General features: G+C 44.9%; 1 protein-coding gene and 1 long non-coding RNA gene across 3 annotated transcripts in view; one reads left to right on the forward strand and one right to left on the reverse strand.

The window, feature by feature from the left end:
- LOC107178993 overlaps window positions 1-8,979 on the reverse strand; it is a 35,558-nt gene extending 26,579 nt beyond the window's left edge. Inside the window, exon 1 of one of the 2 annotated variants that reach the window (XR_001509522.2) lies at window positions 7,517-8,979. This is a non-coding gene — a long non-coding RNA (uncharacterized LOC107178993). Of the gene's footprint in view, window positions 1-5,509; window positions 6,474-7,516 lie in introns of those variants that run through there. The other variant, XR_006217488.1, reaches the window with a different exon arrangement.
- NEDD9 (neural precursor cell expressed, developmentally down-regulated 9) overlaps window positions 1-23,939 on the forward strand; it is a 182,126-nt gene that overhangs the window by 83,578 nt on the left and 74,609 nt on the right. The gene's annotated exons all lie outside the window — the stretch shown is intronic.

Here is a 23,939-nt window from a genome sequence, read left to right on the forward strand (position 1 = left end):
GATTAGTTTAGTCCTTGACCCCAGTGTCCACTGGAGATGGAAGTTTGGGGTCTCCATGTATCTTTTCCTTAGCACGGCGCCTCTCCGCCAGAGGCAGTTTTGCCCAGTGGGAGACACTGGCGATTCCATTGTCACAACTTCAGGGAGTGCTACTGGCATGTAGGGGGTAGAAACCAGGCATGTCACTAAACATCCCTCAAGGCACAGCGCAGTAACTGCCACAAGGAATGACGTGGCCCCGAATGTCAATAGTGCCACAGATGAGAAACTTAGCTGGTGTAAGACCTTCTCGAGGGGCCACAGCCCAAAGTTTCCCCTTACACTTGGGCCGAAATCTTTGGTTTCATGATGAGCTAATACAAAAACAGTACCAGGGTTCTTTGAGGGCAGGGAGGGAAGGGGTTGGTGGCAGCAGAGTTGCAGGGGTGGGGGGGAGAGGCGGGAGAGAGAGGAGGGGCTCTGTGCTCACAGAGGAATGGCCCTTGTTGAATTTCAGTCAGTGCACAGCCCCCAGCCAATGGCGGGGAGCAGCGCGCCCACGGGCCACACCGGACCCCCACCGGCTGTGGGGCTGCATGCGAGCTGTATCACACCCCAACACCCGCTCTTCACAGGCAAGCCTATAAACAAGAAAGCCAACCGCGAGAACATAAGAAAGAAATAAAAGTTGTTTGGTCTGCCGTCAGGAACAGATTGTTGGAATATCCTAACCCCAGTCCAAAAGGAACAACCAACAATAACAATTAGGAGACCGCGTCTGACGTTGAACCACACGATGCCTGCATTTTCCCCGTGCCAAGACCATTTCCAAGGGGACTAACCACTGGCCCCGTCCTGTGTTCTTACCACGGCCTGAGGAGCCCTCCTCTCTATGCAATCACCAACGATAGGACCCAAACACATGAAAATGTCAGCCGGGACCATGAATTAGGAGCAGGTGAACTTAGCCTCTGCTAAAGGTCAGCGGATGTATTTTGATGGACATGTGCCGTCACACCTCGATTCCTCTTTCACTTGGCATCTACAGATCAATCGAAAATATTGTATTTTAAGTGAGTCTTCCAGATACCTGTAGTTACCCTGTTTAAGAATAACCTTCCTGCTGGCATATTCAGGGGTGGAAAGCTTTCTAAACGGTATACATTTTCCTTGCTTTGATAAACAAAGCATATTGACAATAATTCTAGCCTTTCAAGTGACTCAGGACAATTACTCTAATATAATAATAAGAAAACAAGATGTTCTCAGACCTTGGATCACTTTGCCCAGGCGTTAGATGAACCCAGATCATGCTTTCCCCCACCCCACTGCCCTGCTTTGGTTCTTGTGCAAACCCTCCATAACTCCTCTGTGCCCTCCCTACAGGCAGCTGTCAGCGATTACTCTTTATTTATATAACCAGGCCTGCTCACCCATAGGCTTTGCTTTCTAGCACTTGCTGCCGAGGGCTACGTTTTTGCAGCATGCTGAAATCCCCTGGGTGTTTAAAAAAATCGTCCACGTTTGAGTCTCATCTCCAGAGTTGTGATTTCGTTAGTCTAGGGCATGGCCTGGGCCAGGGGATAGTTTAAACCGCCCCCAGGTGAGTCTCTTGTGCGGCCAAAGCTGGGACCCACCGGAACAGGAATAGTCTACCCTGTTAGAATGAGGCAGAAAACAAGAGTGAATTATGATCCGAATGATCTTCCTATGAATAAGCTTTAGTACATGAACCTTTCTGTGATGTGTTTTGGAGCTCTTTGGGTCTCCTGTTCTCCTTTTTAGCTGTGCTCCGAGGAAGTGATTTAAGGAGGGGGAGGGGTAGAATGGATCGGTGGGTTAGTGTTGGGTGTCTCGTGTGCAGCTGCACAGGATCAGACCTTGATTGTGCCATTTACTTGTGACCTTGGGTAAGTGGCTTAATCTTTCTGGGCCTCAACCTCATCAGTAAAGTGCCGGCATTATTACACTATATGTTAACTAACTTGGACTTAAATTTTAAAAAATAAAGTGTCAGGAGGATTCAGGGGGTTAGTGCACACAGAGGACTGAGCCTAGAGCCTGGCACGTAATAACACTTCTCAAAGTTAGTGCTGTTAGTTCGGGATGCGGCATTCAGGTAGTCAAAGTGGAGACACGAGATGTGGGCGGGGCTAAGGGAACAAAGCAGGGGTGTTGCAGCTCCCGGAGAAGGGCGATGCTAGGAAGCTGTTACCAGCCCAGGCCAGCAGGGGAGAAGGACGTGGTGTTGCCAGGATCCAGTGCAAGCCAAGGCTGTGGAGACACAGGGTAACTGCCGAAGAGGAGGCGAAGGAGCAGGGAGGGAACAGGGAAGAAGTACCCCGACCTCTCTCTCCCGCTGCCTTCCATTGGCTGAGCCCCAGATAGTGGAAGGGAAGAGGCCCTCCGGGGCGGGGTCAGCATCCTGCGGCACACAGCCAAGCACAAAAGGAAGGAGATAATCAGAATGGGCAGGGAGGTCGAGAGAGAATAACCAGCACAGTTTGCTGTTACTAATTGTTGTATGAGCTGGGAAGTCACCAGAGAGAGTCCTCCTTGCCCTAGAGGGGGTGCATCTACTCAGCATGCATCAGCTGTAGAATCCAGAGTGCCGCCCCTCAAGCCACACTCGTTTCGAAAGAAAGGTGCCATCACCACAGGCCTTCAGCACCAAACTGGGGTGGCTCAACATGGCTGCGGGCGCAAGTCCAACCAGAGCACTGGCATGAGCTTGATGGGAATTGCAGGGTCTTGCTCTGCCCTCAGCCCTGTGGAGCTGCCAGTGTTGCCCTCCGAACCCTCACTTCACTTGCTCTCCTCAGCTTCTTTCCCACCCCTGCCTGAAAGTGTCAGAAACAGCTCCTCCTTCACTCCCTCTGTTCCCTGAGCCACATTCCTGAGCCTGATTTGCAGCTCAAGAATTTCTTCTTCCATCCCTTCCCCACCCCCAAACACCACTTCTTTCCCCTCCCTCGTGAATGTTGACCTTTTGTCCAATAAAGACAGCAGTCTTCCAACTTCCCACTTTCTACTCAAGTGGCCCTTTCTCGGCTGTGTTTGCGTTTGCCCTATGAAACCACCCCCCCTCCCCCCCCAACCCTCGGAGTCTCGCTACCTGTCAAGTACTGAGTGACGTGAGCGGAAGCAGAAGCCCCTGTCTTCCGGCAACTTCCATTCTAAGTGTAAGGGGTGAGAGACAGTGCTCACGGGGACTGGTGGCTTTCCCCATAAACATCTAGGCAGTGTGACTGCCCTTTATGTTTTGTCACTGCACCTGATTGCAAATGAAAATGATTAACTTTTGGATTCACGGCCGGGTGCCCTGGCAACTTTTCATACTGTGCTGATACATGCACTTGGTTGCCCTGGGAACCCTGCTGTGACCCTGTCTTCATTGACATCATCAAGCTTTTTCCAGATCCTCCGACTAGATGCTCCTTTACCAGATTAAATTGAACTATTCATCCTTATTACTCCATTATGTGCATTCCAAATTCCTTTGGATTCATGCTTTCCATCACATACACACTGTGCTATCATAACAGCCATCATCCGGCTCTGTTCCCCTTCAGAAGCCTGGAAGACGTTACTACAGGGCTCTTCTGAGGCAAGAGAGAAGATGAAACCCTTCCTGTCCTCCTCCCAGTACTCAGGGGCCTGTGAGCAAAAGCATCATAATGATGTGCTAATGTCCCCAGAAGGAGCTGGGGATGGAAGTGAAGAGATACCTGCTCAGGTCTGAGTTGGCAGGATTTTAACCATTGATTTGGGTTCAGAGGGGCCAAAAGCAGCTGCAGCAGGAACAGTGGCACTCGCTCAACACATAGGTCCTAGGGATTTGATGAATCCCTGCCCTCGAGGAGCTTACATTTTATTTTTATTTATTTGTATGTTTTTGTTAAGGTCTGCACTTTTTCTTAACGTAGCAGATGCACAAGCTTATGTTAGCTTCACGGGGACAACTTAGCGACTGGACAAGTCTAGACCTGTTCACCAGGAGTATGGCCATCATCCGTCCCACTGCATGGCTGTTACGGTATCATTGACTGTATTCCTTATGCAGGAGCTTGCATTTTAGATAAGGAGGGAGGACACAGTGTGCATGCATGTGCACACACACACGTGCAACACGCTCCCACCCTGATAACGTAGGCTGGCAAAGGATGAATGCCAATTCAGTAGTACATAAATAATAATTGGGTTCATTTTTAAAATCTGTAATGCAGGGGCAGCTGGGTGGCTCAGTCGGTTAAGCCACCGACTTTGCCTCAGGTCACGATATCACGGTTTGTGAGTTCGAGGCCCGTGTTGGGCTCTGTGCCAACAGCTCAGAGCCTGCAGCCTGCTTCGGATTCTGTGTCTCCCTCTCTCTCTGACCCTCCCCTGCTCACACTCTATGTCTCTCTCTCAAAAATAAATAAACGTGAAAAAAACTTTTCTTAATCTGTAATGCAGGCATTTCCCTTAATTAAGACTCTTTCTACCCAGGTGATTTCCATTTCAATTGATGTTGGTGGGATTTTTACTATATTTCCTCGTGTGTCTCTGTTTCCATATGCATAACTTTGGTGGCTGAAAAATTTCTCCCACTTCCAAATCCTCGGATGTACTGTTTGACATCCTGAATTCATGACACATCCACAAATTTACTAACAATTTATCCGTCCATATCTAAGGATATGTCTTGGGATGATGTCTTTTTTTTTTTTAATGTTTATTTTATTTTTGAGAGGGAGAGACAGAGCATGGTGGGGGAGGAGCAGAGAGAGAGGGAGACGCAGAATCCGAAGCAGGTTCCAGGCTCTGAGCCATCAGCACAGAGCCCGACGCGGAGCTCGAACTCATGAACTGTGAGATTATGACCTGAGCTGAAGTCGGACGCTTAACCGACTGAGCCACCCAGGTGCTCTGAGATGATACCTTAAGATTTAAATACCTTAAAGTAGAAATTGTCTAAAAATAACTCCCCATTTAGGTAGGATGAGGTGTATGCCTTGTATCTTCAGTCCTCATTTTTTTCAGGGTAGACACTATAACAAAGCCAATACCTCCAAGAACAGCCCCCTCCTCCTGTCCACATCTGTCCACATGTGTCACTGGCATAGGAAAGGCAAAGTCCAATCCTGAGCAATGAGTGATTCTGAAGAATGTCTCAGCTCTAGCCCATAGTGGTCGGCATACAAATCAACCATTAGTTCATCATAATGACACCTGCTTTATTTGCTTTGATGCCATGTCCATATTTCTGTCACAGCACTTCTCAAAGAGGCTGTGCCTGCTGCCTGCACACACAGATGCCTCATCCCGCTAGACTGTGCACTCTCAGAGAACATGCAGGGTTCGGCTTGGCATTTCCAACATGGAGCACAGTGTTATGGGCTCAGCAGGCCCAGTGAAATGTGGATGAATGAATTGATTGAGTAACCAACTAATGGAAAATGGGAAATCATAGGCTTTCATACTCCTGGAGAGCAGGAATGGACCGACGAGTAATTCTGAGACAGGAAGCACTGTCTACGGGGACACTCACCTTCCTTGGCAAAATCACACCCCAGAGTGTAGCACCATTTGCACTGAGGGTTGATGACTGAGCTGGTGGTTGGGGTGTCCCTTCTGGTCTGGGAAGGATCTCAGGGGCACAGTCTTCATCACCCTTCGGAACACACGGCACAGACCCTCCCAGATGATGGAGCATCCTAGACAAGGACCAGATTACTTAGCCCCTTCATCACGTCCCATTTTAAGAAAACTCTCTGTCATTACTCCCGTAAAACTGGAAGACCACGTTATGGGTAAACTGGGGTAGGTTCAAAAAGTTCCTAACAAATTGTTACTCCAATTCTAACCTAGTTCTCGGGTTTGACGTAGGAAGAGACAAAGAATTTAGTCTCAAAGGGACATTTGGATTTTGCTTGGAACACATTTCAAGAAAATTGTCAAGGACAATAAGTGCCGTAGCATTTTGCGATTTAATTGGAGCCCGTGGCTAAATCCCATCATTAGAAAGGAGGCAAAGCGCATTTGGATGTTGAAGTGTCACTAATGTTGTCATCCTCCTCTCTTGGCTCACCCTGGCAAAATGCTAATGAAGCAGGAACCCATCCAACATGAGCAAGCCACAGTGTGCCCTGTGCACAGCACTTCTCCCTCATCAGACATAGGAGTCACATCCATGAAGATAAAGTGTGTCTAAATGGACAGAGTCATTTTCCAGGGAACAACCTTGTATTGAATGATGTGCTAAGAACTACTCACAGGTAGGTGTGCTAAAGGTCACAGGGCGTCGATTCTGCCTCCAGTCGGACGAACAATGCCTCGAGTCATTTGAACCCTGATAACATTTACTCCAAACCTCAAATAAATAAAGTCATACTGAGTCACTGGCAGGAGATATCTGCCAGCAGGACAGAAGTAGCTGGTTGACCGCATTCAGGGACTGTGTAAAACGCAGCCTGAGTAAATAGACCCAGATAAGCACAGCCATGGAGTATTCGCACCTCCAAAGTATTCGTAGCTTTGGTGATGCTACGTGACACGTGTCACAATTCAGGTTGTCCTTGCTTTAAGCAAATTTAACCTTTAGTATACTTGTTTTTTTTTTTTTAGAAACTAAATTAAAGAGGGACTATTCACTTAAATTTTTTTCATTTAACCAGTCTTAAAGAGCACCTCTGTGCTAGTAGTTATAATAATTTTTTTTAAGTTTATTTATTTACTTTGGGAGAGAGAGAGAGTTGGGGAGGAGCAGAGACAGAGTGGGGGAGGGGGGAGAGAGAGAGAATCCCAAGCAGGCTCCACACTGCCAGCACAGAGCCCGATGTGGGGCTTGAACTCACAAACCACGAGATCACGACCTGAACTGAAATCAAGAGCCAGACGCTTAACCGACTGAGCCACCCAGGTGCCTCAATTTTTTTAAAGTTTGAAAATACACATTTTTCAGAAATACATCTATCACCAAGTACACGTTTATAAAGAAAGGCAGATAAGCAATCAAATGACTATTTAATTGACAATATTGTAATCTTGGATACTTCTTTCAATAAAACTTCACCTTGCCTACACCAAAGAAACTGCTTCCTTGACCGAGCTAGACAACAACTGAGCAACAGGGACGTCTTTTGTTCCCACCACAGCACAGAGCCAACAGTCCCTCTGATGATCTGTCGCTAACCAAGACAAGGAGGACCGTGTGGCAGATCTATTCATCCGCCAGGCACATCGCTGTGGGGGTCAGCGTTTTGGCATGAACAAGCCCATGTCTTCAGGGTCAAGAGAGAAGCAATTAATCAAACCACGGGGAAGAGAAATGAAAATCGAGCAGACAGTTACGAAGACCAGATAAGAGGAACAAGATTCCAATATGTGCATGGATAAACAATGCTCCCCTTTGCACGCTGAAGAATGTGCAAGAGGGTGAAGCCAGAAATACAGAAATGGTGCTCTCAACTGCAGTTTCCAGGCATGGCTTTTCTCTCCCGAACTTGGAGCCCCCTCCACAGCCTCATTCCTCAGGCTCTGCACCTTGGTCACCCACCTCCAGCGTCCAAGGGAAGCCACAGCCGGTGCCAGGCCAGTGCAAGGATCCGAGCAGCCCAGAAATAGGGAGGGATGAGATAACACGCCTTCCGCCGTTAGTGAAGAATGGAACTTGCCCAATTAACCATCTTGAAGTAAACGCCTCAGGCAATGGTGTTCTCCTTCTTTTTGTCCCGTGCTCATACATCCAACCTTAATCTGAAACGTGGCAGTGAAAGGCAAACTAAGAAGGCCAATCCAGATCAACTTGCGTTCAATTGTGCATGGAGCAAAAAGGCTGAAAAATAGGAGAGGATCTTTTTGTTTTGTTGAAACTTCAAAAGCAAGTGTATCTTCTATTCAGTGCTGAATGTCACTGTGACACCTGGTACCAGCTTCGCCTTCCTTCCACCTGGCTTTGGCGGAAGGGAGGAGCCACAGTGTGTGACGGCCGAAGAAAGACCTGAGGGTGGACGGAGTGCTTAGATCTGATTTGTGTCGTGCACGAAGCGAGCAATCCGTGAGCTGCGGAGATCCTTTGTCTCAGCTTCCAGAGAGAAGGGTAGACGGAGTCCCCAGGTTCAGGGCCAGTAGAAGAACACAGAAGGAGACAGTCTTCCGGATTTTTGCATGCCAGCTCTTCACTGAACTGTCCTTTGATATGGCAACCGCCTTCTGTGGTGGGGCCACCTAGGAAGTGCAGAAGGAAATATCTCAATAGGAGAGCCAGACGGAAATACGCGATTTCAGGGAAGGGATGTGTCTTGCCCATTGTGGTTTTACAATACATGAGCCTAGTTTATCTAGCAGCAGCAAAAATGCACTCTGTATAATATTGTCATACTTAAGCTATGCACGTGTTTATCATTTCCTTACCAACAACAGCTGGAGAAAACGGTTAAGTGAGATGGAGGGGAGGGAGGGGAGGAGGATGGGGAGGAATCCAAACACCAGAATGGACAACCTATAACTAACTTCCTCGGTAATGAAGCTCTAGATACCGTCATATGTCATTGCTGTCAAAGTGTACTGGCTCTGCCTTTTTTCTTCTCAACCCAGAGTGAGGGTGGACAAAAAACAGGACAGTGAAAATAAAGCGGATAAAGCTAAAAAAAGTTTTACCTTGATTTCTTGAAGTTCTGTATTTGCCCCCTCCCTCCCCATGGGGCCCTTGTTTTATTTCGGAGGTGCAAACTTGTAACTGCTTAGAATGCATCCGTTGACTCTTCTCCTGGGGGACACTTGCCCCCCATGGAGTGCAAGAGCTGAGATTGCACCTGCTAACTGCTATGACCCAGATCCAGCCATGCTACTAAATCCCTCTGCAACCTGGGACCGGCTCACACTGCCTGAGCAGGACTTTCTGCCCTGCCAAAGGCTGCTAAAGCAGGGAAAATGGTTCAGCAAAGGATTTTGAACTCTTTTTTTTTTTTTTCTTAATTTATTTTTGAGTGATAGAGAGCTAGTACGGGAGGGGCAGAAAGAGAGGGAGAGAGAGAGAAAGAGAGAGAATCCCAAGTAGGCTACCTACTGTCAGCATGGAACCTGAGGCTGGGGTCAAACCCACCAACCATGAGATCATGACCTGAGCTAAAATCAAGAGTCAGATGCTTCACCAACTAAGCCACCCAGGCTCTCCAGGATTCTGAACTCTTAAAATGACGTCAACCAAGAGCACTGCTCCACTGCTGTTTCTTAACAGCTTGTCTTTCCTCCTACCATCACCTTGGCTTGGGATGACTTCCACCCCTCATTCACCCACCCCACCCCCCCTTTGTTACCTAATTCTTTGTCGTCCTCCTAGAAGCCTTTCCTGAAATCCTCAAGCAGCCCTCTTGCATTGACTTCCCTCTTTGGATTCCTCAGTAGCCCTTCGAGTAAGAGTCTGGTAGGCTGTTAAGTTGGTGTTAACACAGGAGTACTTTGGCGATTTCTCCAAATTCAGTTATTTCACTACCTGAGTTTAACTGGGATATTCAGCAGAGAAACACATTATACCTTCTTGGTTAACAGCGACAACAAAATGCAAAGACACTGATGTGAACTGAACACACTCTTGACGTGCTCGGTTCACAGTTATACAGACATCCGTGTCTCCCTCACACAAAATGAATAATGAGGGTGACCGCAGCCAGGGGGAATGAGCCCTTCCCAGTCACCTGATTAGTCAGACCACTTAAGCTCGTTGAGTCTCTAGGACCGTTTGAGCTCATGAATGCAGACGTGACACTGATTGCTATTCAGGATAAAGTTAAGTGCCCCAGAGTTTCCTGGCTTCACCACTGGGTCACTAAAACTAAGCCTCAGTCAAGACCTTTCAAGGTCTCCACTCCACTCCTAAGAGTGTCTACTTGTTTATTTTAGGTAGAGAAGTGCTGCTCTTGTTCCTGGGTGCATAGTGGATCACTGGAAACTCTTTAAACTAGAACAGTGTGAAGATATGTTGGAATCTCCAGCACATTAAAGCGAAGGCGGAGGAAAAACAGCATACTCTTATCTGCATTTGGTGATACAGTAATTACAGTTCCCCTTAAGAGCAGTTAATAATCACTTTCCATTTTGTAATCTAAGAGTAATGAACACTGTAGCTTTTCTTGTTAATTGAAGTTGACAGAATGCTAGAAAGAGCCTCATGGCACGCCCCTTACGCCAGGGGCATATTTTCTTTGTTTATCAATAGGGAGTGTTTGTTTATTTCTTTATGGCTTACCCTAGGTTTCAATGAGAGAAAGCAAAGACATTATTCTCAGGAAAGTCCTTGGGGGAAAATTCCAGTCATCTGTCCTGAGCATGATCTCAGTATGTAACCTGGCCCAAACCAATTAATAAGTAATCCATTTTGCCATCATAATCTGAATGTATCCCTGGGAATAAAAATGGACCAAAATAACTGGGACAGCTACAGTTCTCTCCATCCTCTTCCCAAAGATCTCACCAGCCCTCTAAAGAGCCTAAGACATCAAAGGTCAGAAACTGACTGTCCATACTGTTCCCGACAGCAAGAAGAATGCCCATGACCTAACCAGACAGAGCACAGGACAGAACTGCAGGACGGGCGTTCCACTGAAGGCTGTTTAGAAGCCAGAAGGTCTACCCTGTAAAGTCATCACTAATGCCCACCCCCACCTCCTGACTGTCCCCCATCCCGGTCCAAAACCTCCCAAGGACACCTTTGGTAATGAGTGGGTTAGATTCGCTGAACTGCAGTGAAATTCAAAGGCCCAGGCTTACACGAAGCATTCAAAAGCTAGAAGAGAGAGCACCACTTTCATGTGACAAGGGATTTCAGAAATGTGGGCCTTTACTTTAAATTTGTAAATTTTAATGTCAATTTTCAACTTCACTGAACTTTGTCATAAACAAGTAAAATTTCTTTTCCTAATTTCAAGTAGATTTAAAGGAAACTATGTTAAGGAACTAAGATACCATAGACTACTCCCATTTCGGCCAGCTGCAATAAATATAAATGTAGCCCCCGTTCCCAAATACTGGAAAATTCTTTATTACCCTTAAAAGGCAACAGCTTTAACCTAGTCTTATTTTATATGTATGATCTTTTATTTCTCTGGTGTTCACAACAGAATGCCTTTTATATGTATATTTGCTACCTTTTACCTTCACTGATAGATAACCTACATTAAAATTGCTACCAGAGGGGCGCCTGGGTGGCTCGGTCGGTTAAGCGTCCGAACTCGGCTCAGGTCATGATCTCGCGGTCCGTGAGTTCGAGCCCCGCGTCGGGCTCTGTGCCGACAGCTCAGAACCTGGAGCCTGTTTCGGATTCTGTGTCTCCCTCTCTCTCTGCTCCTCCCCTGTTCATGCTCTGTCTCTCTCTGTCTCAAAAATAAATAAATGTTAAAAAAAAAAATTTAAAAATTGCTACCAGATAATTTATAAATCAGAAAATAATTCAATGCCAATTAATTGAAGATCCATTTTAATTTTCTGCCATGTTTCAGCAAACAAAATAAGTTACTCCTGTTGCCATGTGTGTCCCAGAAAATATGTCCTCTCATTTTTTTTTCATTTGCCACGTTTTGGTTAGAGGTCAAGGAAACAGAGATGCTAATGAGGGGGGAGGGGCCAGCCAGCCCAGCTGCTGGCCTCGGGTTTCCAGGTGTGGTCACCACATTCGACCCTAAGTCCTACAAGTCAAAAAAAAAAAAAAAAAGTTTCATCTTTGTTCCAGGACAAACCCGACCCTCAGGAATTTACTCAGATTAATCAAATGGAGAAGAGACGGACACACAACCTGTAGAAATCAGTTGAAAAATAATAGGTGGGAAAGTCAGGTAGAACCCACGATGGTTGGTACCTCCAGAAAGAGCTGGTGCTCTGCTTTGAAATCCCAGAAATTTGCTCCTATCTGTGTTCGTGGGTGACATCAACCAAAATGCAGATGTGCTTAGGGTATCCTCTAGAATGACAAACTTACTAAAAATACAATGGACCAGAATAAGCAACCACACGGGTGTGATTATCTCCCTGGACTCTATGGGAAGCTCTGCCACAATCAGAAGCCGATCTGTTGGTTCCTCTTGAGAAACTGTTGCCATAAGAAACAGGTTGCTGGCCGTTCACATCATCCCTACCTGAAAACTTACAGGGAAAAGCCAAGTATTAACCAGAAGGGGAATGGGTGTCCTGGGAATCAGAACAAGAGGCCTCAATCAATGGAAGGTTAATAGAATTGGGTCAAAACATCCCAAGGCATCCATCTGATAATAGGAATAATTTTACCAACAGTGGCAAAAATAGAGTCTAATAACTATACTCTTCCCATTAGCTGTTTCTACATTATGGATTTCTTTGCAATTGAAAAGTCCCAGAGTGCCCAGCTGCTCCCCTCTTCCCCCAGACAGAGGGCAAGCCCACGGGATCACACTTCTGATTGTCCTTCTTCTAAGTCTCTAAAACTAATCAATATCCTTCACGGGGCCCTCTGAACAGATCTCTTTCAAGTGTTTTTGCATTGGAGAGGTATGTTATCGGCTCAAGAGTTTCCCGTTAAGTTTTTCAAAGGCTCAGGTCAAATAGCTCTCTGAGCCTGAAATCAAGTCTGTTTTCCCCAATTCCATACATGTCCCTGATACCTGATTCTTCCACCCACATACCCCACTCTGAAAAAGGGATGCCCCCAAACAATAGACAAGTCACTGAGAAAGGAATAAAAACACGGCAAATTAGTAAATTGACATACTGGCTTATGTCTTGAGCATGTGGGATCTCCTGAAAGGTGCCCTAGATTCATTGGAAAATCAGAAAAAGAAGGTTTCCACCTGAGAGTTAAATTATAAGATCAATACATAGAATGCAGAATACTTGAAAGTGTGCTTATTTCTAGGTTCTCCAGACTCGGCAGAATAGCTCGAAAATGCCATGTAAGATTGTCTCTTCCCCACCGCTGCTGGAAGAGGAGCTAGATGGGGCTGAGGGATGACTGCCTAACCCGAGGGCAGGGGCATTTGCTGGTACGAACGCCAGGACTGTCGGAGGGAACGGTGGGATTATTTTGCCTCTTTCCCCTTTCCCTGTACCCAGATACAAAATCAGAGAGCAGGAAGGCCTGGCTGTGAAAATGATTCGTGGGGCGCCTGGGTGGCTCGGTCGGTAAAGTGTCAGACTCTTGGTTTCGGCTCAGGTCACGATCTCACGGGCTCGTGAGTTCGAGCCCCACATGGGGCTCCATGCTGATGGTGCAGAGCCCGCTTGGGATTCACTCCCTCTCCCTCATCTCTTACTGTCTCTGTCCCTCGCCTGCTCGCTCACTCTCTCTCTTTCAAAATAAATAAATAAACTTTAAAAAATGATTTGTAAATAATATAGTGCTACACAAATGTAATATGATTAGTGATAACTGACGTCTTTGTTAGTGATAATATAAAATACCTGAGGTTCCAAATGTTACAAGCACTTTCCATCTTTAGTAGGAAACTAACATTTCTCTCAGGACTAGTCAGGCCAGAGAGAACAATGATACATGAATCCAAATTAAGGATAAAGTCGGGAAAGGCGATCCTCTTAGAAAATAGTGAAGGGGTGCCTGGATGGCTCAGTCAGTTCAGTGTCTGACTTTGGCTCAGGTCATGCTCTCGTGGCTTTTGAGTTCAAGCCCCACATCAGGCTCTGTGCTGACAGCTCAGAGCCTGGAGCCTAGAGCCTGCTTTGGATTCTGTGTCTCCCTCTTTCTCTCTGCCCCTCCCCTGCTTGTGCTTTCTCCCTCTCTCTCAGAAATAATAAATGAATAGACTTGAAAGGAAGAAAGAAAGAAACAAAGAAAGAAACAAAGAAAGAAAATCTAGTGAAAACCAACACAAAATGCTTGTACTTACCCATGACCAGGAATAACCATCTTTGAGTGAGGCTGTAAATGTGTGCTAAGGGAGACTTAGGAAATACAGAAGTCTGTCCAGGAAATATCACTTTGCAACTATTGGCCATTACATTGCATCTTGCCGGGGAAAGGCCAGTCTGCAAAAGAATGGTAGAATTCATGGGTCTGCATACAGGGAGTGGAAGAATGTGTCCCTGTCCATTCACGGGGGGCAAGGGAGTATACTGGACGGAGAGAAAAGAATGCCCTAAGAATCTGTCTTAAGGTTTCTGTCTGAAATATGACTAGAGGGATACGATCCCACTGTTTTTCAGATCTTTTGAGTATGGGAGAAAACTTTCAGGGGAGAAGGGGCTTTTTTTGTTTGTTTGTTTGTTTGTTTAGATCCTAGAAAGCTCTAAGATTTGCCCATAATATAATTGTTCCTAAAAATTGCCTGCAAAATTCCCAACATTAGACTTCTGTCTTATGAGGAGCAAGTTGTTCTCAAGCAGCTAAAGTTTACTATGAAAATCCTTTAGCCCGGTAGTTGACAGCATATTTTCAGCATTTCATCCATGTTCTTTGTTTTCATTCTTTCTCATGGCAAGTGCCGACTGGAAGCCTAAGTTGTGCCCACTTGGTCCAAAGACTCAGTTGCATTAGGTTAACGACATCTATGTGTGTGGCTCCTAGTTTCAAATGTCACGTATCGCTTCAGTTTCCACTTTTCGTAAAATAGTAAGATTGAAACTGAAAAAAAAAAAAGTCAAACAATTGCACAAGTATCAGTGCAAAAAGACAACACCACCAAAACTGAACAGCTGAGGTAGGCAACATCCTCATGCAGTAGCCTGGGGTGTGCTAGTCAGTTAATGTTTAAACGGCGTGCCCAAAAGGCCATTTAGAGGGCCAAAATACAATGTAGAATAGTAAAGGCTCATCAAAATACACTTGTAGTAACCACCCCCCCCCAAATACAGTAATGTTTTGAAACAAACGCAGCTACACATACCCACGAACTAGCAGAGCACAGATGTGATTAGAGTCCTGACTTCCTCCGCAATAATATTTCTTGCTCTAAATTAATTTTCATTCTGTCTTCAGAACTGTCTGTCTTCTGAGCCTCATCGGCTCAGGGTGAACTGAGAATGTTTTCAGGGACTGTAGAGTTGAGGCTCACTGCTGTGGTCGAGGGCACTGACTCCTGTAAGGCAAAGCCCCTTACCCTTCTTACGTTTCTCTACTTAAATGCAATCTATGGTTGTGGCATATGCTTAGAAATAAGCTTTATCATAAGCCTCAGATAAAATATTCAGATAGGATCAGTTTTTGGAAGATAATTGAAAAAAAGCAATTATCCTCCCCCCAGACAAGACCCATATCTCAATAATCATTGATCATAATAGCTGCATGTTTTTCTTGTCCTGGCTCCTCAGTGCTGCCCCCACACCTCCCCCCCCCAACCCATGCTCTTGCCCCCTAGGACCTCTGTTGTAAATTGATAGTGTATGTAGCAATCGGCATATGCAGCTGAAAGCCAATGTCTCTGACAACCCTGGATACCCACGTTGCTCCCCAGTACCAAAGGACTCTATATTATCATAAAGCCAAGTCTATGTTCTTAAGCTACATACGATAGAGTTGAGTCAATGTACAGGTGTGGAGGCATTATGAAAAGATCTTTGAAAACCACCTGCCTGAAGCCAAGGAAGTGGTAGCTTTTTATTTTTTGCAAAGACGTCTGACCTTATCAAGGCTTCAGACCAAAAACTCAGTTCATCAGTTCATCTGGCATCTAACGAGCCCGAGAGCCAATTTGTTCTTTGCTCGTTAGAGTCAGACGGTATGTCACAAGCCATTTCCGGGGTTAGTTTCTTGAAAAGACACATCTGCAGGAAGCACTGGCCAGAGAGAAATGACTGTGGCTCAAATAAAGGAATTGACTTCAAGGAATCTTGACTTCAGGAAGAGGTCCCGAGAACAGCAGCCGCCAGAGATGCTGAGATTTTTCTGTGAGGGCTGTTTGTAGTCACGAGCCAGACAGGTAATTCCAACATGTAGAGGTTTTCTTTGGCACGGGTGCTGTAAGAGCTGTTGGGCTGAGAGCAGAATCTCTACTCCACTGATGCCAACCTGCTTCCATCTGTTGATGGCTCGTCCTTATGGCGAATGAGGAGAGGGTACGCTTGTATATCAAAATGGGTCCAGTCTTCCTGCATTAACTTCCTGCTTCCTGCAACCGATCTGGACCATCCGCTGTTTTCACAGAGATGTCCAATAGCCTGGCTGGGCTTGCTCGGCTTGTAAAGATTAAGATCGGAGACCGGCTCAGTCGAGTTGGTACTAAAGGTACCACTGAAAACTACATCGACCCTTGGTTAGACTTACTCCCGTGATTACAATGACAATTTCTCATCCCTTGGTGACAAACAAATTGATACTGTAATTAAGGATTAATTAGGGCCCAATAAACAGCAGAGAGGTTGTTTTTAATAAACGTACTTCGGCTAAAAACTCTAGTGGCCAGAAAGAATCAACTTAGCTTCTTAGAGAGATTTCATCTTCAAATAGGATCCTTTGCCTCTGGGCTCACTCTTGTGAGTGAGTTAGTTGTCTGTATAACGGTTTCTTTTCTAAGACTTTAGAGCGGTTTTCTCTATGCTGGCTTTATTGACACTTGGGGCCAGATAGTTCTCTGTTGTCGGGGCTGTCTTGTGCATTTATGTTTAGTAGCATCCTTGGACCCCATACATTCCTCCCACCTCAGTTATGACAATCTAAAATGTTCCCCAGAGGGGAGAGAGTGCAAAATCATACCCAGTTGAGAACAATGCCTAGTTTAGGGCATTATTTAGTAAATACATTTCATCTGTACCAATGACACCTCTCCCCCAATTTCTTATTCTTAAGCCCTCCAAAGGAATTGCCTCTTGTTCTACAAAAAGATGACCAGCTTTAGTTTAAACAACTTCCCCGCCAACATGACTGGTCATAAGGACAACACATTAATTGATTGAAATTACTATCCCAGGATATAGCTCTAAGACAAAAGTTTTGCCATCCACACACACTAGAGAACTAAAATTGAAAACTCTCTGTAGAGGTTTGTTGAAAGAATGAAATACAAGTTAAAGTCCAGCAAATACCCTTGAAAAATTCAAGTAATGTAGGAAACAATTTTGGTAACATTTAAAAATCACCCAAAATCTACTACCCAGGCAGAAATCACCATTAGTGATATTTGGCGGGCATTCTTCCAGACATCTTTCCAGGTACTTATACAGGTATAAAGCCAGATGAATATATGGAAGTTCGTATCCCAAATAACCCAGGATAAATTATCCCATGATTCCACATTGACATTTACAAAAATGAGATTATACTTATGCAGTTTTAAATTAAAGAATTCGATTGAGTTTTCAGATGAGAAACTAAAAACTGAAGTGGCTGATGAATTTCAGATCAATGTTTCTTCGCCATCTTAAAAGAGCTCCCTGAATTAAGAAAATGTTTATGCAAAATTTTAAGAGCTGATGTTATTGTTATTTTTAAGCTGTTCCTTCCAACGTGAAGTCGCACCTACTGATTCCCTCACAGAAAAGATGAGAAAAGAAGTTACCATATTTTTTCCTACCCCTTTCCTCCCATCCCCAATTGGATTAGTTATAATATTTACCTGTGATCTTTTAGTTCTATTCTTTAGCCATACTTCCTACGGTTGTTTGGTCTCACTTCTATTTTAAATGAATCCACAGCCTCTCAGTTCCTGAGTTCTTTATTTTGATTCATTTTTTTTTTATTTGGCTGGATTGGTTTTCAAGACACAGTTTTTATTTGCAGAAAGGACCCACAGATGCTGTATTTCTTGAGCTTTTCAACCCTTGATGATCTCTGCCTGCTGCTTTCATACTCAAAGGACAATTTGGCCAGAGATTCAATTCTTGGGTGACCGTTTCTTGCCCTCAAGCTTTACAGACACCATTCTGTGATGACTACCGGAGTAGATGGCTGGTTCCTACTCTGAGCCCATGCTGGATGCTGGGGACGGATGGCTCCACCCAGCACCCTGGTTCCTTCTCTCAGGGAGTCAATTACAGAGCCCACACCTGCTGTGATCACCTAGTGGTCACTGCTGCCATTCAGAAGGTGTAGGAAGCCTGCAGGCTCTGGGGCCAGTCTCTTCTTGCCTTTCTATCCCGTACCAGGAACAGTCACCTCTTCATCTCTGACAGTGACAACAGGAGCAGACCGTAGTTCCTCTCCCACCGCCCTTTGTTCACCTCCAAGGAACACTGGTGACCACTCTTTCCCTTCTTCCCATTCTCTTCCCATGGAATCTAGAAGGCATAGGACCATCTCTTCCTCCCCTTTCCTAGCCAACATTTCTGTCTCTTCCAGTCTTCCTTCTGCTTAATTTCCCCACTCAGGACCTGTAATTGAATTCCGCCCTTTGGGTGCACCTCATTACTCTAATGGGTACCAAAAGGTCCCCCTGTATACTCTTAACATCCCCACTCATTCCCAATATGTGCATATGAAATAACCAAGGATTATTTATCCCATGATTCCATACTGACGTTCCAGTATTAAGCTCTTCTCCTTCAGGGCAGATAACTCCCAACTTCTTCAAGTGTCACCCGGTTTACTCTTGCCTACTGTCTCCCTCCCCCCCAAATTTTGACTGTCTTTCGATCTACTATACACACGGAAAGGCCAGACTGCATGAATAGTTAACTTGGTAGATTGTGTCCAAAAGCCTCTCGAAACAGAATGCCCTACGCATGATGGCATTTGGCAAATATTTATTGATAAAGGGGATATACTGAGAATTCTATTAATATGTTCCAGGGCTCACGAAAGAAAGGATGCGTAAGGGAATACCAAAAGTAAGTGAAAGATCAGGATATAGGGCTTTAATAATAATAGTAATAAATATTAACTGAGCGCTTCTTACGTACACGGCAACTGCTTTAAGTTGTACCCACAGTGGTCTTGTCCAATTTCTACAATAACCCTAGGACAGAGGTCCTGTTATTGTCCCTGTTTGAAAGATAAGGAAACTGAGACACAGAGAAATCAAGGTATTTGCCCAGGGTCAGAGCTAATAAGCGGCAAAGTCTAGACCTGAACCCATTAAAAGTAGGAGATGCTCTACGTAGACTATTTTGGGGAAAATGGGCTGCTCTTCATCTTGACTATGGTTTGCAAGGTACAGGCGTAAGGAACCGTAAATTAAAATTTTGGTGAGAACTAATGAGCTTCCTTTCTGTGAAGAGGATAGGCCTCCATCTACCACAAGAGGTTGGTTAGAGGCTTCCTGTGTAAATGTCCCAGACAGAAATGAACCTTTCCACGTGTGACCTTAACGCACACTCTTCCATTCCAACCAAACGATGGCCTCATTATGTCGAAGGCCAGGAATGCGAGTTGGGGAGGAGAAAATAACAGCCTGCTTTCACTTTCCAAGCACAAGCACGCCAGCCCAAGACGGCTCTGTGCTGTGCATTCTCCACAGCCCAAGAGGGCCATCCATGTGCCAGACAGATTAAACACTCGGGGAATTTGATACGATCACTCCTGGGAGGGGTTTTTTCCACTACTCTCTAATCCAGTGAAGCCCGGGCTGGCAAAAGGCAGTTGAATTGAGAGAGTGACTAAATATGCAGGGTCCTTGGAGGTTAGAATACAGTCTGTCTACGAGAGGAAGGCATTTTGCCTTTAGTCTGTCTGGATTTCTAATATCCACTGCAGACTATTAATCATGCAGACCAGACTCTTGAACTTCTTTGAATTGTTTTACATTTAATCAGAACCACCACCACCACCCCCTGCAAAAAAAAAAAAAAAAAGAAAAGAAAAGAAAGAAAGAAAGAAAGAAAAGAAAAAGAAAAAAAAGCTACAAAATCCTGCCTGATTATCTGATTTAAATGATTTTAAACATTGAAACAATGGTTTATCTGGAATACATACCCCACACTGAGCATATGTTTAATCGTTTTAAAATGGCCTCAAAACCAAAAATGCAATCGCTGTGCATATCATGCAATCATGAGAATTAAAAATTAGCCAAGGACTTATTGTTCATTTCCTTTAGATTTCCTGCTCCGCTATTAGTTATCCAAGATTTTCACCATCAGGAATACAACGGGAAAAAATGGAATAACTTCTTTTCTATTATCATTTACCTCTAATTTTATTGGATGAGAATCTGGCACAGAGTTTACACTTTAATGGATGATTCTATATGTTAAAATGTCACCTGATTTTATTTATGACCTTCAGATAGAGCAGATATCATGATTTACAAAACCACATCTATCTGAAGTCCAGGAGTGTCGCTTTTCTTCGCTCCTCCACAAACCTCTTTTCCATGTATTTGCTAGGCTTTAAATTATTTTATTATTTTAACAAATCTATATTGTGTTTAGCTCAACAGTTTTCTATTTTGATTTTCTGGGCTGTGTGGATGGAAATGCTTTTCTCCAAGAACGCTATCCTGAGATAACAATTGAAGCCAAATTGCAACTGTGGAATGGTAGCCAGGTTCCAGAATAGTCTTAACCACACATACATTCCGAAACTTGCTTCAAGCAGAGAATCTGAGGAGTGAACAAAGTCTATGTTTTCCTTCTACACTCAAGGAGGGTAGACGGCGTGTTTCCACCTAAGGGCAGGGAGGGAATCAAGACCCATACGCTCTTGAACGCACAAAGTAGGAAGAAAAAAAGAGAGCAAACATTTACCTGGGCCAAAAGAATGTTGCCACAAGCCTGTCAGCGATGTAGCCGCCAGAAATTTTCAAGGGGCAGAAAAAGGAAATCTTTAGAGCAAAGCCCCTTTGGTTCTCTCTTCTGGGAAGTTTCTCGTTAATTTCCTCCTGCCCTACCCTGGACATCTGAGAGCCAGAGCTTAGGCACCATGGACTCACAGCAAACAGAATCTGGGCCAGCGGGCTGCAAGGCAAAGGGACTCATTAAACCACAGCCCTTTGCAAATCTGGTCCGGGCAAATATTTGCTGCCAATTTTCCATGTTGGGGAACTCTCCAGAATACTGAAGGTTTTTGCTTTGTCTATTTCTTTAAAAGAAATGCTTCAAAGTCAGATGAAGCTGAGGAATTGGGGAGGTGGTTAAGGTGGAGGTGTCTTCCAAGGGGATGAGCTCCCAATGTGACGTCCTCAGGACGAGACAAGAGTCTTACGGATCACAGCAGTGGCTGTGTGGTGGGTTGTAGGCCTCATCCCTGAGCCGGTGTGATATTTCCTTCCCCACACTTAGCCCATTTGGGGATTTGAGTGGAGCAAGAATTCGGGGAAGCAGGGAAACTGAGATAAAAACAAGGTATGAGTTATCAACAACCACGACATATCCTGGACCTTCCATAACCGATGTCCATGTAATCTCTCCAGTCATTCCCATCAAAATAGACAAACTTGCCAGGTAGTCGGCCCCCATTTTTTTAATTAGGAAAGTTAAAGTTATAGACCAGGTACGGTTTATAAAAGAGAGGATACGATTTAACCGTTCTGTGAGGACAGTGATTGCGACGCATTCATCTTTGTGTTTTTAAAAAAATTTTTTAATGTTTATTTATTTGTGAGAGTGGGACGGACAGAGAGCGAGCAGGGGAGGGACAGAGAGAGAGGGAGACACAGAATCGGAAGCAGGCTCCAGGCTCCAAGCTGTCAGCACAGAGCCTCATGCAGGGCTCGAACTCACAAACAGTGAGATCATGACTTGAGCCAAAGTTGGATGCTCAACCGACTGAGCCAACCAGGCGCCCCTATCTTTGTATTTCTAATGCCCTATATGACCTGTGGCAAATAAAATATATGTTGAATGAACATGATTTAAAAAATGAATAAGCTGTTCTACCTCGATGACTGATTTTTAGCATAAACTAAGCATCCAAAGATCTGGCTTCTGATCCTAGCCCTGCAAAGCACTACTGAGAAAGTTACTAAGCCTTCCAAAGACTCAGTTTTCCCATCTATAAAATGGAGCTACTAACTTCCTTTACTGAGCTTATGTTACAGAGTTGTTACACAAGCCAACAAGACACTGAATGAAAATGCTAGGAGACTTGAAAAGAGGAATGCAAATGTAAACTTTTTATCATGGCTTTTAAAAATTTTTTAGCATTATTTATCATTATGGTCACTAATGATCACGGTCCTACACCCCCGGGGTGCTCAGCTTCTCAAATCTCGTCCAAAAGAACATAGCTAGTAGCCCCAACAAATCTCAGGCTGTGTCTGAACTTTCCAATTGGCTTTGTTTTTGTAATAATGAAGAAACAACTCATAACACTGCATGCTTTGTCCCCGCAGTGAGACAACCAGGGCACAATCAAATGCTGAAAATTATACAGCACCAACTCCAGGAAGAATTCTTCAGCAACACACACACACACACACACACACACCCCAATACCACATATCCTTCAGCACTGAGAATGTTTGCTGATAGGTGTGAAGAAAGCCCACCCCCAGGATAACTGAGAAATAGTTCATATTCCATGACTAGCCAACGGCATCTTCTTCCTCTTCAACACCACTTCCAGATGCCTAGGTCCTCAAGGGGTCAAGAACCCTCCAGACGTGTTCCCATGCCTGCCCCAGTCCTGTCAGTCAGTTGGTTGATGCAAGCCCTTTGCTCAAAGCCGGCAGCCGGGCGGGCAGTGAGTGGGGCAAGAGATCATCATCTTCTACCCAAAGGCACACAGCTTTTAAGCAGAGAGTCTGGATTGAAAACCTGTTCCACCTGATTCTAAGTCCGCCTCGCTCTACTACTGCCTTCCCAGGTGTTTCTACCACAGGGCAGTTTGGGGGTCTGCTAAGGCAGAGATTTGCAAGGAGGAAGAAGGCCTTTGGGGAGCTCTTCAATGTACATCTTCCACTCTGTTCGTGATCATGACTATTAATCCTCGTATTAAACTCTTGGGTACATATGGCTGACTATGCTAGGCCTGGAGAAATAGAAAGAACTCGGTATTCCCACAATATAAGTGACTACTAGCCCTTTTATAGGGTTACCTTTGTCTTGTTGTTGTTGTTCTTTCGATTTTTTGAGAGAGAAAAGAGCACATGTGTGAGGGAGAGGGGCAGAGGGAGAGAGAGAATCTTCAGTAGGCTCTATGCTCAGCCTGGAGCCTGTTGTGGGGCTCAGTCTCATAACCGTGAGATCATGATCATGAGAGACCATGACCTCAGCCAGAATCGAGTCTGATGCTTAACCGACCAAGCCACCCAGGCACCCTGGGTTACCTGTGTTTTAAAAGAGGAGCTAAATCGGGTGGCTAAACCACCTGGGTGGCTCAGCTGAGTGTCTGACTTCTGCTCAGGTCATGATCTTGTGGTTTGGGAGTTCGAGCCCCATGTCAGGCTCTATGCTGACAGCTCAGAGCCTGGAGCTGCTTCAGATTCTGTGTCTCCCTCTCTCTCTTCCCCTCCCCTCCTCACGCTCTGTCTCTCTCTCTCTCCTTCTCTCTCCCTCTCTCTCAAAAATAAATAAACATAAAAAATAAAAGAAGAGCTAAATAAAAGAGTTCCTAATGGTACCATCCCCGACAGTTAGGCAAGCAGATAGGGAAGAAGCTTTGTTTCTATGGGGTTTTTTGTTTGTTTTTGTTTGTTTCAAAGGGGCCATCATTGCAACCCTGCTCCTAAACACCACACCATTTAGGTGACCATCCAACCTGACCTCTCAAAGTTTTGATGTGTTGGTATTGCTTTCAATGTCCTCATCCTAAACGTAAAAATGGCTGGCTAATATTAATATTTGCTCAGTATGTCTTAAAATAGTATCTGCCCCTATCATTCAGCAAATCAGAAATTATGTCGATTATTCCTAGTGTTACGGAAAGGGGAGGGGATGTGTTTCAGACCACACGTGTTTGCGTGTTATTTCTGTGGGGTATCTTTTTTGGTTTGAGTAAGAGCATGCAAACAAAATTCCATTGTATATACCGTCGATTTTGCTAATAGAAAAGCATGCCTACAGCTCTAATATTAAATTACTGTATGTACCCATAACATTATTCACAGAGGCACTCCCTTATAAGGCTGGTTTTGGGGTGGACAGGACTAAAAACTCACCTTCAAAGTCTGCCCTATCACACCGAGCTT

This window comes from Panthera tigris, chromosome B2 (genome assembly GCF_018350195.1).
Source record: "Panthera tigris isolate Pti1 chromosome B2, P.tigris_Pti1_mat1.1, whole genome shotgun sequence".
NCBI classification, from domain to species: Eukaryota; Metazoa; Chordata; class Mammalia; order Carnivora; family Felidae; genus Panthera; species Panthera tigris.